Below are 17,380 nucleotides of genomic sequence, written 5' to 3' on the forward strand. Positions count from 1 at the left end.
AAAATTATATCTCAGCACCATCCTTTAATTGATGTGTTGTTACTTGATGGTTTGAGGCAGGAGTGATCAACCTTTGGTTTGGCATGGTTAACTTCACATACCCTTGGCAGGGCGAATGTAGGAAAGGAACAAATGGAAATAAGCAGGGTGTTTAGACAGGATACTATCAGTGCTCAGCCCAAATTCCCTCCCCCTCAACTCCCCCCCAAACCCTGGCTCCCTCTTATCTGTTCTCACATCTCTTCCCAAAACTCAAGTGTACCTTTCCCCAGCTTTTAGTGTCAATGGCTCTCCTTGCTGGGCTCCTCATGCTGCTTTGCCTGCAGGTGCAGAAGCCAAGTGCCTGCACATTTGAGAGCTTCCACTGCCCACCAGGGGCTCATACCTAATTCTTGACTGCTGCCTGAGTATGAAAACCCAACTCCCTTGTTCGAGTTGGAACAACTTTGCAGCATAACTTAAGACTCTTGAACTACCCCCAGATTAAACTAAACCTACCCTTTGTGAAACTTTGAAATCAGTTACTTGCTTGATTTCTTCTCCTTTGTCTGCTTCTGTCACTCCAAAATAGGATTACCTGAGAGTCATTCCTTGATAAACAGCTTTCCTATAAAGACTTGTCCTGGGGGTATTCTTCTAGAGAAGCTGAAGATGCTGTGTGAAGCATCTCTTTCCTGCAGTCCACCTTTTAGAGGTAGATTCTGAGTTAATGAATCTGCTAGACTGTGCAAATAACCCTGAGAAAGTATAATGAAACAGAATATTCCCAACCACTTGAAGTGGTACATAGATACAGTAACTAGGATTTATAGATATAGGAAAAAGTAAAGTTGCCTGTGTGGTTTCTGCTTTACATGGTACTAAAGGCAGCTGTGATCATTTCTACCGACCTTGTTCTTTCTACCTCCAAACCATGATTGCAATTCCAAAATACAGAAAGCTGCTGTGAGACCACGCTCTGGCCTAGGCCCAATAGGTAAGATGCTATAGGTAGGAAGAAAAAGGGAGCAGTTGTAGAAGGGATTCTGGGAACTGAAGATCTTAACACATTTGATTTGATTGGTTCAGAGACCCTGATGGACAGCCCACCTCTGCCCAGGATACCTGCCCAGATGGACCATTACACACTAGGGCTTTTAGCTGCAGCCTAACTACAGGCTTGATTGGTATTTTAACCCAGATATTTTGGAGATAATATTGAGTCAAGGGAAACCCACTATTTAGAAACAGAAAATCTGGATAATTTTCTCCTTATTTGGGATAAGTAGCAAAAAATGTAACTACAGAAAATGGTCCTGTGGCAAAAGATGACCCTGAGGACCAGAGGAAGAGCAGACCTCTGAGCACTGTTTATAACAGGAACCAAAAAAACTTTAGAAGACTATTTGTCATGCTTAATCTGATTTAAGGAGACACTGGCTTTGGTAAACAGGAAAAGAAAGCCACAGCATAGAATAAGCTAAGATGAAGGGACAACAGGATGGAATGAAGAGAGGACAGGATGTGAGGGCCAGGAAACAAGCTGGGCCGGAGCAGGAGCCCAGTGAGATGAAGGAGGAGCATGAAGAGGGCAAGAAAACAACCTCAAAATTAAAATCATGTTGCAGTCGGCTCTCCACACATCCACACACATAGCCAGAGAAGGGCAGACAAAAGTGATGTTAGATGGAATGAAAGTCATATAGGACTAGGACAAAGAAGACACAAAGTCAGAATGATGTGTATTCTGGAAGGAAACTAGATTATTTGGAAAAGTCAGAATTGAAGGACCCTGCCTAATCTGGGGGATTGAGAGAAATGTGGGGGCTGAAATACAATTGACAGGAATTTGCTATGATCAGGGCAAAATGTAAAGGAGAATTAGACACATAGCCTGATATATTTATTTTTTAAATTTTCCATTATGGTTTATCACAGGAGGTTGAATATATTTCCTCATGCTGTACAGTAAGACCTTGTTGTTTATCCATCCTGTATATAACAGTTTTCATCTGCTAACCCCAAATTCCAAATCCTTTTCTCTCCTGCCCCACTCCTTCTTCTATTTTTAAATCATAAAGAAAAAGACTGAAAAATAACCGAAAGAAAATTAGAGGTTATCAGTAAAGGAATTAATATTCATCTGGCCCCATAGAGTTATTTGCATCACAAAATTTGAAAGGACCATGAAGCAAGTTTAGGGAAGTTGGCCTTCAATTTATTGATTTAGAAACTAGTATGCGCCCTCTGCCTGTCTAGCATTGTGTTAGATACTGAGAATGCAACAATAAATGTTTACAACCTGAAATGACCCAGGTATGGAATTAAAATAATTGATCATCATAGTTATGTGCAAAGGTTTATGTAAAGTTATAATCTTCAAAATTATTCATATACTGGGTTTTACCCCTGCAGTTTCTGATTCAGTAGATCTGGAAAAATCCCAAGAATTTGCATTTCTAAGACGTTCCTACTAGGTGCTGATGTTGCTGGTCCAGGAACCCCACCTGGAGAACCACTCATTTATATTAACTAGAATTTGGGGAGGAAAATAACAAATATTCCATTGCATTGGAATGATTACATAGTAGTAGTCCCTGAAATGTCTTTGAATATTATTTAATGCAGTAGAAAAATCCCACTATTGTAACATTACATGGTAAACATAATTGTGTGTGTGTATGTGTGTGTGTGTATATATATATATATATATATATATATATATATAGCTACATTTATATATCATGTTTTTTGTATAAAGATGCAGTTAAAATGGGAGAAATAGGTGTCAAACAAATTGTCAGGAAATTCAAAACGACTTAATAGTTAATTTTTATTTTCATCTTTATGACTTTATTTTCTAAATGAACATGCATCAGTTTATATTCAGAAAAAGGAAAATAACTCTCATAACTCTCCCCAAAGACCTAGTTCAAAGGTTGTCTTTTCGTTCAGTAAAGCTCCTTCCAGCCCCTAAACCATTAAGCCGAATTCCATGAACTCTTCTTTCATTACATCCTGGAAGTATTCATTACCTCTTACGTCACTCATTAAAAATGGGCTGTGCACATTTGCATCTTAAAGTCTCTGAAAAGTTTCAGTGTTTAAAACAAAAACAAAACACACTTGTTTGATGTTTATATAGTATTTTCTAAAATCTTTGTCCATAGAACAGTGCAAAATGTCTATGACTATTCTCAAGAACAATGGTCCACATGGTGGCATTAGCAATTCTTCGACATTTCTTGAGTGAACACATGAAATTGATGAATCAATGAATCATTGGCTAATATGCTTTTTCTTATTAATATTTTTCCAAGTAGAGAACCTAAACTAAAAGTTTTCTTTCAGTGGTCATTAGCATTTCTTTTATATGTAATTAAACTTCCAATTCCCCAAGTCCTGAACAAAGTTCATCAAGTGCCTAATGGGTGCAAGACACCCTGTGATGTGCAAAAGAATTACGTTTTACGTGGTCAGATCACAGCCCAGTGTGAATTCACTGTTTTTTCATTTATATCAGCCTTCAAAAATAGCTTTTCATAGATGGCTGTGTGTCTACACGGTTATTATTTAAATTAACCAAGAGTGAGAATTTCATTCAATATGAGTAAAAATGACAATGGGAGAATCCAAGTGTCCTCTCAAAGGAAAGTACAAATACCAGATGGAGTTTCCTGCTTTTTGAAAGTTGATGACACTGTCCTTCCAAACAAATACTGTATGCCAAAAATAAGAGCCCATCTGGAATTTTATAATCAATTATTTTCTCTGGCTAAGAATTTTTTTCTACTGTAATGGCTACATTCCATCCCATTACTGCCTTAGATCATGGGATTTCTTATGGCCCTTTATGGTTTGCAACTATATGAGTTATAAAAACATATGTAAAAATATTTGGAAATACTTGATAACTTAGCAATGAAAATAGCATGAAATATACTCATGTATAAATAGTAAGCTTTCCAGCACACATACACACATCACCATAAACAAACAGCGGCAAACAGCGGTAACAAGTCTCTGAAATAAGGGGAAAATCATTAATACATTTTAAATTTGTTATTTTTATGTGAGCATTGCAAAATGTTTTTCTTCGAAGCTGCATATATAGCAAGTGCCCCAAATTAGTTTGTTCAGAAACATATAATAGAATTTTTAAAAGTTGTGATTTTGAATTGGAAGGAGAATCTGGCAGTGACTAGAATTAAAGATGTCATTTTATTATGTAAACTATGTTGTTTAAAGTGCCTTAATGAGTACAAACACTTCCCCCATAATGAGATGATGAAAAACAAATATTTTAATATGGAATAGCATGTTTACAAAAATCAGACACTTTTAAAACATGACTATCTTCCCTGAAGAAATGTAGGAAATAGAACATTAGGTTTAAAGCGAAGATCAAGAGCAGTCCATGGAATACAAGAGAAGGATGCAGGTGACCTGGCGGTCTGCTCACATGCGTAAAACTGGTTCTGATACATTGGTGACAATACAAGTGTTGCTGTGACTTATCCTGGGTCACACCTCTTTGTAATTGGTATGGTAATTAAAATAGGCCTTTTAATCAACAAACATTTGAGGTCTTTCCTGACAAAAATAATAAGAGATTGCTTATTTTGTAGGTGTAGCCCTTAACAACATGTCAGGCATTATTTTAGGTGATACTCATATATTAATTCATTTGATCTTCACAACAATGTAATGCATTGTAAATAAGTGCTATGATTATCGCCTTTTTCCAGTGAGGAAATGGGGATTCAGAGACTGATAACCAGGATTTAATGCCAAACCTTCCGGCCTGAGTTCAAATGCTTAACTGAGCTTTGGCCGAGAAGTTGAAATCCACATATCCATATTCCTATCAAACAGCCTGACCCAGTGCATGGAGAGGATGGTCCGGTATCAATGGATACCAGAGAGAAGCCAGCGTAAATGTCCTTTACTGCTTGAAAATGATTCTGTTACTTTATGATTACCAATTTTCTGAGCTGGAGGCATTACAAAAGCAGAAATAACAACTCGTGGACTAATTTTTGTTTGCATCAGCCAGGAGTATTCCAGGCAAGACTTGGAAGCCAATGGAATGAGTGTGGGTAGGTGGCACTGTGGAAAATGGATGTGATGGTGACGAAACTAAAGGAGATGGCAGTTAACTGTTGTTACACAAGTCTTTTGCTGCCCAATCTTCTGATTATTCCCATGGTAGGGGTCATATCAGAGCTACAGCTGCCAGCCTACACCATAGCCACAGCAACTCAAGATCCAAGCCACATCTGTGATCTACATCACAGCTCAGAGCAAGGCTGGATGCTTAATCCACTGAGTGAGACCAGGGATCAAACCCATGTCATCAAGGCTACTAGTCACATTTGTTTCTGCAGAGCCATGACAGAAACTCCCTTCCATCATTTTGAATCAACTTGAGAATTCTTATGCAATGCCTTTATGTGACAATGAGGACATTTCAGCTCTCCGAGACGAGGTCACCTCATGTGCAAAATGGGAGTGGTAATACTGAACTAGAAAGTGTTAGGAGAGTGCCATGAGATAAACTGTAAAAAAAAAAAAAAAAAAAAAAAAAAAACTTAATGGAGAGCACAGCAGAGTATGCAGTTTTTACTTTAATTATTATGTAAATTTTGATATGTATATTTTGGACACTGAAACATCTTTATGACTTAAATTAGAATTTTTGAACTACCCTATGGAATTTGCCAGATGAAAATGTTGGAAAGTTGGACAACTCTTCTCCGGTCTTACTTTTTATGTTTTAGGATGCAAGTCGCCCTCTGTAATGACCTGCCAGCAGGGCAGGGCAGCTTCTAGAAAGACAAAGATATCAGTTTGGATCTAAATATTAGTCAACTCTCTTATTTCCAAGAAAAGAATATCTTTCAAAACTCCATCTCAAAATATATGATATTATCAAAACTGTTGCTGCTTTGCTTCCTAGAAGAGTGTGATTTGGGAAGCAGGAGTTTCCTGTAGCTTTATTCTTTTTTCTTTTTTAATTGTTATTTCTCCAATACAATTTTTTTTTCTACTGTATAGCATGGTGACCCAGTTACACATACCTGTATACATTCTTTTTTCTCCCATTATCATGCTCCATCATAAGTGACTAGACATAGTTCTCAGTGCTACACAGCAGGAGTTTTATTCTTTTTTCATCCTTTACTTTATACAGACAGACAGAAAGCAAGCTCTCTTGGACCAATCTTTTTTTTTTCCTTCCATGCGTATTTCAAGCTTAGAAGGAGTGCAAATCTTCCTCTTATAAGAAATTGACATAAAATGAAAAGGTAAAGGCATTCTCTCTTCACCAGCATTTTGGAGAAGGGAACTTAAATTATGTCCCCAAACATTTATTTACCTCCTACGTGGTATTTGTTAAAGGGCTACAGGAACTTAGGGTACAGGGAAAGGACAGCTTTCAGGGGCTTATAGACAATGAGTTCTTATTGTGATATTACTGTGTCAGAAAGTTTTTAAAAAAAAGAGAGAGAGAAATTCCTAGCTTGTGCCACTGTTTGTGAATTTTTGAAAACATGTTCAAGGTCAAGTTTCTAAGCACAAAACTTGAACATGGTTATTTCACTACTTCTGCAATTATCCTGTTTCACTACGAAGTCCTGGCAGCCTGTCAACTGCACTTCTTTGTGGACATCATTGGTCTTGGTGTTTTTTGTCCCTTCAGATGAGGTATCAGCTCACCTTTTTTTCCTTCTGCTGAGCAATATTGTTCCTGGGCCCTTTTGTTAAGTCACAATAAACGAGGCGAGCAACCAGCCGGCTCTTGACATAAAGTCATTTATTGCTCTGAAAACAGCACTGGGCTCACCTCGCCTCAAAACCCTAGAGCACAAAACATCAGTTCCTCAAAAATAGCCAAAGCATTAAAACCAAAACACTTCAGCCCTATTTTCAGGGCATGTTGAAAGTATTTAGAAGGGAGCACTCTATCTTATTATGACAATAACGACTGTCTTTTTAATCATGGTGATTTTGACATCTAGCATCTTCCAGGTCTTTCTGGAAGTTAAATATTTTGCCTTGTGCCCCAAAGCACATAAACTTAGATCAGGCTGGTCCTGCCATTTGGGAGTTGGTGTAGCAAATTGATAAGACTCTGTTGCTCTTAAACTATATGATGCTAAAAGGCGTTTTAGAAGAAGAAAAGTGAGGAGTTGTTTGTCAGAGAGCCTGGTGTGAGTTGTAACACCCAAGGTTCTATCTGTGGCTGGTCGAAAGCAGAGATTTCATTTGTTATGAATTTACCGTTCATTCATTCACTCACTCACTTCCTTATTCTTTGTGACTAATTGAGCCGTAAAGTGTCACAGGTCCTGGTGATTTGTCCATTTATGAGCAGAACCATCCTGTTGTCTATTGCCTTGTCCCTGAGAGTCCATTCGAGTAAAACATGCAAATAAAGTCACCCACAGATTGTGCCCAGTGCAGTGAAATTGTGGTGATAGAGGCTTATGGAGGAAAAGGAGAATCCAGGTCTGTACAATCAGGGAGATGAGCATTCCGGTCAAAGGAACAGCAGGTGCAAAGGCCCTGAGGCAGAGCAGCCTGAGGATTTTTACATGAGGATGGTGTAAAATTGTTCAGAGGTTCTATGTCATGCTAGGCTCACACACCTCCTTCCCAGCCCCTCCTCTTTGGTCTCCATTAGCTATCCCTGTTAAGCTCTTGAAATAACCCTTTACTTCCCTGGCCTTAAATGTTCGCTCAAACCAGAGTATCCCTTCCTTCTCCTCTCTAAATGTTATCATTATGCTGAGCGAAGAACAAAAACAGAAAAAAAAGGGTATGCGCTTGTGATTCCATTTGTATCAGATGTTGGGACAGGCACCATTCATCTGCAATGACAAGAAGCAGAGTGGTGGCTGGGGGGCTGGCAGCTTGGAGGGGATTCCCAGGGGGCAGGAGGAGCCTTGAGGGAGTGTGGTTGATGAGAGTGTCCATATCTTGATTGTCATGGTGGTTATATAAGTGATTGTATTTGTCAAAACTCATCAAACTTCACTGAAATGGACTTTTATCATATGTAAAGTGTACACCAATAAAGTTGATTGAGTTATAAAATAGTAAATAGAGGACATTTCAAAAGCTCAGATTCATCTTCATTATCTCTAGTCTTATCAGAAACCTGCTTTCCTTCCAGCATCATGCTGTGTACTATATGTCTTCATACTTTGATATACACACCACATATAGCTGTTCAGAGCATCGGGAGCAGGGGGGTGGTGTCACACCAGCTGGTTCTCCTTTGGGCTTTCATGTCCCCTAGGACAGAAGTCTATGTCTCCCTTGTCTTTTTCTTCCCAGAGCACCTGCCTCAGAACTCATAAGGGGGACTTGCTGAGCACTTGGTAAATCAATAGCCCATTTTTCATATTTACATCCTGCCCGGTTCCTGAAAAGGAAGCAAAATTGATTTGCAGGGGTTGATAAATGTATGGGCTGTTCTTGGCATTGGAGCCCACATCCTGGCTCCACGTGTAAAAACTGGGGGCAGAATGGGTTTTCAACCCACCCTCTTCATACCCGTATACTTACTTATTGATTTAGAGAGATGTTTGTGACAACTTCTCTGCTCTCCAGTAGGTAAATGCTGCGCGGACCCTTCACGTTATCCTTCTTAATGGTCCATTATGTCTCCATGGAGAGTCCAGTGGTAGAATCAGTGTTGGCAAGCCACACTGAGGGGACAAGACAGTATAATAGGAAGGCAGCTATTATGTCCCATTATTATATCGAATGAAGGGAAATCGAAGGAGCATGTGGTCTATTGCAGACCTGCCACTTGGGCTGTTACTTAGAAAGCTCTGTAATCAGCCCTCCTGTGCTTATTCTTGAGGAACCTTTTCCCCTTCCCACTTGCCCTCTCCTTGTGCAATTTTCGGTGTTCCAAACTGGCCGATTACCTGGAATATTAGCTTTTCAAAATATGACACAGAAGTTCACCGATTCCTTCCAACTCAGAACACTTTAAAATTGTGACTTCAAATTATTCCTGTAAAAATAGCTGATCTTTATGACTCCTGGGGGATTTCTTATTTTAATCTGAAACCTTCAGAAATGGTTCAGTTTTGTGGAAATGATGGGGGAATGTCTGCTCTTAGCAGTTTTGGTGTTCAAGGGCAAATCAAACTCTGTGCTTGCTAACTCTAATTTTCTAAGGGTTATGAGACTTTAATTTGATTCTTTATCCAGTGTGCATAAAATGTTCACTGGAATTTGCATAATACATTTATTGTATAATCACTCTTCACGTTGGTTACCTGCTTCCTTAAATGAACAGTACATTTTTAAGGGAATATGTTAGTGTAGGGCCAATTTGAACTTTGAAACTGAACAGAATTAGGTATATCTCTGAAGGACAAATAGAAAAGAGAGAGAGGGAAGGCATGTACTTGTCCTGAAATTGGCTATTATGTAAAAATAGCCCAAATCCTGTATTTTCAAATATTCATCTTGCAGATATAAGTGAGGACAGGATTGCTGTCTTTAAAAAATATTAAAAAATTGTTACGTAGAGAATGAAATATACTTGCTAGGCTTGTCTCAGAATGTGTTTAAGTTGAGTGGATTAAAGCAGGGGGGAGATTTCAGCACAATCTAAGAAGGTGAGGGAATTGGAGAGAGGATGTCTCAGGCCCTAGACTAGGTGCTTTAAAGGCATGTAGATTCATTCTATGCTCAGAGATAATGTATAATTAAGGTAATATTATTACCAACCTTAATTTTGGTTTAAGTGTTCTGAGCCTTTGGACTCACTGCTATCAAATAACATATTTGAAGCTCCAAGATAGAGGTTGGATGAGATGACACTCATACCCGTATACTTACTTATTGATTTAGAGAACTCCATTTCCTAGAGTTCCTGTTGTGGCTCAGTGGTTAATGAATCTAACTAGTATCCATGAGGACGCAGGTTCAATCCCTGGCCTCGCTCAGTGGGTTAAGGATCCGGCGTTGCTGTGAGCTGTGGTGTAGGTCACAGATGTGGCTCAGATCCTGCATTGCTGTGACTGTGGCATATGCTGGCAGCTTCAGCTCTGATTCAACCCCTAGCCTGGGAACCTCCATATGTCACGAGTGCAGCCCTAAAAAACAATTAAAAAAAAAAAGATCCCCATTTCCCCTTCCATTTACTGAGAATGGTGCACATGGTCCTGAGTTGATGACTAGCTGGGTGCAGACCAGGGTTTCTCTATTGTTAATGTGCATTCTGGCACCTGGAAATCTTGTTAGAATGTAAAGCCTGATTCAGAAGCTCTAGGGCAGGCCTGAGATTCTGATTTCTGACAAACTCCCAAGTGATGCTGTTGCTGCTTGTCCTCAGGCCACAAAGAACAGCACAGTAGAAAACCTACCAGGGGAGATCCCTCTGCTCTCTGCTTGCAGAGCCATTTCCCTAGTGATCTAGGTCTTGACCTTAGTTAGGACAATTGGACATGCTGGTCACAGTTCCTAAACTACATCTCACAAGCATGTCCTAAGATCATGAAATCCTAGTCTTTTTAGACAACTAGTTTTTTCAAGCAAGCTCCACCTATAAGAGAGAAGACTTTAGCTATAAGTCATGGATCACCAGCTGTTAAGGGGATCAAAAGAGTGCCATCAGCTACCATACCAATTTGCAAATTAGAGTAAAATTACCTTGGGGAAAACATATCTTTGTTGAAAAAAATTTCTCTTTCAACTTATAAATGAATGTGCAGTCATGAGGATAATGACATGACTATTCAAACTCTTGGAATCCTTTATGAATCACAGATCTGAAATTTTGTCTCATCTGATCCTGGTATATTTCCAAAATTCCTTTGAGATAGAACAAACTTAATCGCAGTGAGAGGGAAAATGGGCTTCCAATCCCAATATTTCAGGAGGGTATTGTTTGAATTTGATTTAACTGGTTTCTGATATTGTTGGTTTGCAGTGCCTGAGGGTCTTTCTTGAAACATCTTGGAAAGAAACAAAAAACTTGGGAAAAATCACTCCCTAAAGTCTAGGACATTTTGAAAGTGTTGCCTTATTACTATTTTATTAATTAAAAAAATCTCTGAACGCATTGGAATAAAGTCACTTTCACAAGGTAGGGAAATTTTGGCTATGGCATAAGGTGAGTTCAGAAATCTTTAAGAAAGGGTTGGATATTGAAAATAAAAAAGATTAATAGTATTTTAGAAATCCACATATTTTGGCCAGGAAAAGTAGCCACATATGTTATTAACAGAAAAAGCATAAAATTGTGTATAAGCTGACAACCATTTTGGTTAAAAATAAAGGGAAAAAATTAAGTGTCTATCTTTGGGAAATTGCATTATGGCTAATTTCTATATCAGCTAAAATTTCTTCAATAAAATTGTCTAACTTTTTAAATTAGAAGAAAATAACACTACTATTCATTTTTAGTGGAAAATGGATGATTACAGATCTAAAATATTTTAAAAACTACAAATATTTTTCATTTCATGATTGTTGATAATAGAAATTTTTATTTCCATGTAAATTCCTAAGTGCTTCTAATACATACAACCAGTAAGAGCTTAGGAATTAGTTCTGGTTGTTTTTTCAAGTTAGAACACAAAGAATTGTAAGACTGTTTCTTGGGAAGGTGTACCAAAGCATTATGGTCAGGTAGAAAGAGACTTATATTCCATTGAATAATGCTTTGTTTGTCATGATGTTTATATTTTATTTTTATTTTTTTTACCACCTGCATGTGTTATTCTCAATTGCCTGCAAGTACCCTTAAGTTTCTTTGTTTTCTTAATTCTAACATAAAACTAGATTTATAGAGTTCCCATTGTGGCGCAGTGGAAACGAATCCAACTAGCAACCATGAGGTTGTGGGTTCAACCCCTGGCCTTGCTCATTGGATTAAGGATCTAGCTTTGCTGTGAGTTGCAGTGTAGGTTGCAGATGTGGCTCTGATCTGGTGTTGCTGCAGCTGTGGTGTAGGCTGGCAACTACAGCTCCAATTAGACCCCTAGCCTGGTAACCTCCACATGCCACAGGTGCAGCCCTAATAAAAACAAAAAAATTAAAAATTAAGAAAAAAATCTAGATTTGTATTTGGTATATCAGGTGGGCTGGAGAGATGTAATTTATGACCCAAAACAATTTCAAAGCCACCATTTCTCATAGTGATGGAGACAGGTCTTGTGGACATTTATTTAAAATCTTTGGAATGTGACCTATGAACACATGACTGTCATTTGCATGGAATAAAATACGAATACTTATTAGGAAATGCATGATATTTGTCAAACAAAAGCTTCCTGAGGGTCTCAAAGTGAGTTGTGTCAAAGGTTTAGAATTAGGAAATTATAGATGCAGCCCTTTCTCAGGAAGATAGTGGTGTCAAAGGGACACAGGATTTGGAATAGAACTAGAGATGAGGTGACAGGTCTGCTGAGGAAGTAGCTAGATTGTAGAGTGTAACAAAAACAGAGGCAGGCAGGTACATGCCTCTAAAAGGAGGGACCTGATTGTAGAATCCACTCTCTCTTCCTTCCTTTTCACACTGAGCCACTTAATGCATCCTTCTGGGTCTTTACCTAGTTCTGCTACAATCTAAAGATGAATGGGCAGTGGGACAGGACAGTGTGTAAGACACAAATTTGCTTCCTAGGCCATTGGCTGGAGCCATTGAACGAATGTGGATTAAGGTACTTCGGGGTGGGGGGAGGGTGTTCTTCCACTCATCCTCACACACTGAAGTCATCATTGCTGCCCTTCTGATGGAGGGATTATCTACATGTCTACCTGTCAGTAAGGCCAGAGCACGGAGAGAGAGGGACAGATGGGGGCCCAGGAATGAAGTCATGGTTTTGATATCCTACCGTGCACTGGGATTGCAGAGCTCTAATGAGAGTGTTCAGTTACAGCTTGTGTCCATCATAGTTACAGACTCGGTGGAATTGTTTTATCAATATCTTGGCTTGCTTCTGCCGCCACAGTGCATGACATACTGACACCTCCCACTGTTGTGATGGCAGAGACACATAGGACTAAGAGTTCTGTGTATTCATACAGGACATACATCTTATTTGTATCCTTGAACACTGCCTGTTAACAAAGGAAACTTCACAAGATAATTCGCAGAGGTTAATCTGTCCATTTATAGCCAAGCTGACTTCTCTATCTCTGAAATATTATAATAAAATAAAGGCTGGACTAGTCGGAGACCTTGGCAAATCAGTGAGTTTCTTTAATCTCAGTAAAGCACAGTGATATCTTTAAGCCCATAAATAATGATCCTCATCCTAATTTGTACTTCATTCAGTATAAAGAAGCAATTTCTCTAGTTTAAAAATCAATCAAAAGGGGTGAGAAGGGAAGTGAGTTTGGGGATTTGATTTTGTGTTTGGCTTAATAAGACTTCCTTGTGCACCTTAAATGGATTGAGAAGTGTCCCATTTTCAAGCAGCATGCCACTAAGTATGTTGCTCCCTAAATTTGTCTGTCCTTGTAATTGTTTTATTCTGTTGGGAAATGCAATTCAGGACCTAATTTCTTTTCCTTAGTCCTCACTTTCGTCATTTGCTCTCAAGATGTACTGAGTTTACCCCCACTTGAAAGAAATATTTGCCATTTCAGAACATTAGCACTTTCTTTTCATCTTTTATGTGGTACTAATTCCTCTTTCCACTTTGTATTTAACTTAATGTGTTTCTTTTATACACAAAAACAGGCAAACAGAAAGGTAGACTGATACATACACATATAAACTTAGAATGTAGATAGTTTTACCATCATGCTGTTTGTTGAGAGGGGACCTGTCTCAGGTATTCAGCTCTGATAAGCAGAGTGGGCACACAAAATCATGCATATTATACTAAAAGAAACCATGGCATTTTATACATCCTTACTGATGTAACCCCTGGGTAGAGGTGAACCCTCCACTGTATTTAAATGTCTTGATCTATTCCTCCCAGACAATAAACTCCCTGACCAGAAGGACTATGTCAGAATATCTTACTGGAAAACTATCTTCCTTGCACATAGTACATGTTTATTAAATTCAATAATAATCATAATAATATACTGCAGCTTCTTTATACAATGGAATATTACTCAGCCATAAAAAGAATGAAATAATGTCATTCGCAGTAACATGGATGGACCTAGATATTACCATGCTAAGTGAAGTCAGACAAAGACAAATATCATATGATATCACTTACATGTATAATCTAATAAAAATGATACAAAAGAACTTATTTACAAAAGAGTAAAATACGGACATAGAAAACAGACTTATGGTTAACAAAATGGAAAGGGGACAGGATAAATTAGGAGTTTGAGATTAACAAACAAACATTATTATGTATAAAATAAATAAACAATGGCACAGGAAACTATATTCAGTATTTTGTAATGACATGTAAGAGAAAGGAATCTGATAAAGCATGCATATATATATAATACACATATATATGGTTTATCACTTTGCTGTATACCTGAAATTAACACATTATAAATCATATAATATACTTCTTATCATATCATAATAATATACTTTAATAAAAAGTAAAAGCATTAATACCTGGAGTTCCCATCATGGCTTAGCAGTTAACGAATCTGACTGGCATCCATGAGGACACAGGTTCTATCCCTGACCTTGCTCAATGGGTTAAGGATCTGGCGTTGCCATGAGATGTGGTATAGATCGCAGACATGGCTTGGATCCTGCGTTGCTGTTGCTTTGGCATAGGCTGGTGCAGCTACAGCTCCAATTAGACCCCTAGCCTGGGAATCTCCATATGTCATGGCATAGGCTGGTGCAGCTACAGCTCCAATTAGACCCCTAGCCTGGGAATCTCCATATGTCAAAGTTAATACATAAATAATAATTATAGGAAAGCCACATCATGTTTCCAGTGTCTATCATGCATGATAGGTAAGTTCAATTCCCAAACTGTCTAATTTTATTGTTTCTGGCATGAGAATATCAGGATGTTTAGGTAATTAAGCTCAGAAATCAGGGGAAGAGAGTGAAGCAGTCTGTTTTCTGTGCAGTGGATCTTGTTACCGATCTTATTTGCCTCCATCTGCTAAGTATCTGAGAGCTACAGCCCTTTGTATGAGAAGTACATATGCTGCTCTTTTCTGTATAAAACTGTTCCATCCTTTTCCCAAATACATTTCAAAGCCCATTTCATTTCAGATTTTAATGGTTTGGATTCTTTTCCCTCAAAATAAACCTTCTTGTCTTTGGTGTTTGCATTCTAGCAGGACTTGTCTTTTGCTCTCCCCACCCCCAAACACACACACACACAATAAAGTTAGGCTGTAGGACTATTGTATTGGCTTCTCTATAGCACCCTTGCTTCATTGTAATGATCTGTCAGCGGGCATCAATGCAAAAGGAAATACTGAAGAAATGTCTGGGTTTTCTTGTTAGTTTGGTTTTATAAACGTAACAGTAGCGAAAGAGTTTGGTTTTATAAATATAACAGTAGCAAAAGAGTTTATCAGTGCTGTCCTTTACTGACTTTCTTTGATCACATAATGCAGAGAAGTAGGAAATTCAATAATAAGACATTTGACAATCACTCAACAACTTAGGGGTGCACAAAAAATCAAGCAGAAATACGGCTGTTTGGAGGCCACCTGGATTCCAGCAGACTTCCAGGAAAGCTGCAAACCACATCTCCCTTCCTGCAGACCACCTTCTCTCTCTGAAACTCAGTTTTCCTGCTCTGAGCTCAGACAACAGCCAGGGAATGTTGTCAAGCCTAAGCAGAAGGAGGGGGAGTTATGGAAGGGTGAGTCTTCAGCACCTTCAACTGTTCAATCTGAGCAGAACATCAGTGGAACAACGTGTGATTCCTAGACAAAATGTTTACCTCTTCCGCTTAAAAATTGCATTTGATTCACAGCTGGATTGTCTTTGAAAGAGTTGGGTGTTACATCAAGCCATCGGTGTTCTGAGTGGGCCTTGATGACAGTCTTTCTGGAGAAGAGGAGCGTTGCCTATGTGAAATGTAGTGTGAGGCTCCACTCAGAGGGTGAATCTCCATGGGCAGACAAGGTGCCACCACATGTCTAAACCAGGGGATCTGGGTTTTGCTTTTTTTTTTTTTTTTCATTTATTGTATTGAATTACATGGAACTAATCTACAATTTTGTGTTAATTTTTGCTGTACAGGACAGTGACTCATATATAGATATATATATTATTTTTCATATTCTTTCCCATTGTGGTTGATCACAGGAGATTGTAGTTCCCTGTGCTTTGCAGTAGGAACTTGCTGTTTATCCATCTTCTATATAGTAATTTGCATCTCCTAATTCCAAACCAGGAGTTCTGGCTTTGATCGCTTCTTCCACATGAAAAACCATCCAAAGTTACAAATATGTAAGCAGTTTAAGTAAAGAATTTAAGGAGCCAGTAGCAAATCAGAAGTATAAACTGAGCTGTTGGAGATGATAAAGAGACTTTTAACAAGATTCAGATGAATTGTTACACAGAGGTACAGCTGAATAGTTGAGAAGCTGACTAGACATGAACTAAGGAACAAAAATTGAAAATATAAACCCAGTTGTAACTCAGTTACTGTGTGTGTGTGTGTGTGTGTGTGTGTGTGTGTGTGTGTGACCAGTCTTGTAGTACAAGAAAATAACAAAACTTTAACACACCAAGTTTAAAGCATTTCAGGAAAGCATTGATTAGATCTGCCAATGGAACAGGCATATTTGTTGGTTTTTCTCACTCCTCTGCCTCCGCTAATTGCAGAACTGCTGGCCTTCTCCCCTGACAAGGAAGGAAAACAAGGACAGAGTGTGTGGAGAAACAGTGACGTTCAGTTTTGATTCACTTGAACCTGCTGCCAAGCTTAATTATGTAGTTGATGCAAGGAGACCAGTAGCCTTCCAGCTACTTGGGCTGGGGTTTCCAATGGGTACCATTCACCGGTGTTTTCCCGAGGATTTTTGCAGTTGTGGTAAAGTATTATTGGCTGGAGCTGAACTAATCTCCCTCCCCTGTCCCTCACCAGATGTGGGTGCAGAGATTCCTGCTGCCAGACTTGATTGTTTGTCATTAAGGAAAGCAAAGAGAAACCAAAGTGAGGTCACTTTTATACCTTTGCCTTGGTAGAAGGGTCACTCTCCCTTAGGGGCCACTTCATATTTCATTTTGTTTCCTTCTGATTGTGACGTGGTGTGTGCTGTCACATAGCACTCAGGAACGCAAAGTTTATTTCCAAAATCAGAGTGCTTTTCAGAGCGGCTTGAGTCACTGTACCTCTACACTCTCCTTTTAATTAGTGAAAGTAAGCTCAAATGAAAAACACAGAACTCGTCAAAACATTGATTCTTCCTGTATAACCTTGCTTCAAGGGAGGAACTCTTTTGTAGGAAGGGGCCA

General features: G+C 38.7%; 1 protein-coding gene across 3 annotated transcripts in view; it reads left to right on the forward strand.

Moving 5' to 3' along the window:
- RBMS3 (RNA binding motif single stranded interacting protein 3) overlaps positions 1 to 17,380 on the forward strand; it is a 1,489,550-nt gene that overhangs the window by 1,030,616 nt on the left and 441,554 nt on the right. The gene's annotated exons all lie outside the window — the stretch shown is intronic.

Source organism: Sus scrofa, chromosome 13 (assembly GCF_000003025.6).
Source record: "Sus scrofa isolate TJ Tabasco breed Duroc chromosome 13, Sscrofa11.1, whole genome shotgun sequence".
NCBI classification, from domain to species: Eukaryota; Metazoa; Chordata; class Mammalia; order Artiodactyla; family Suidae; genus Sus; species Sus scrofa.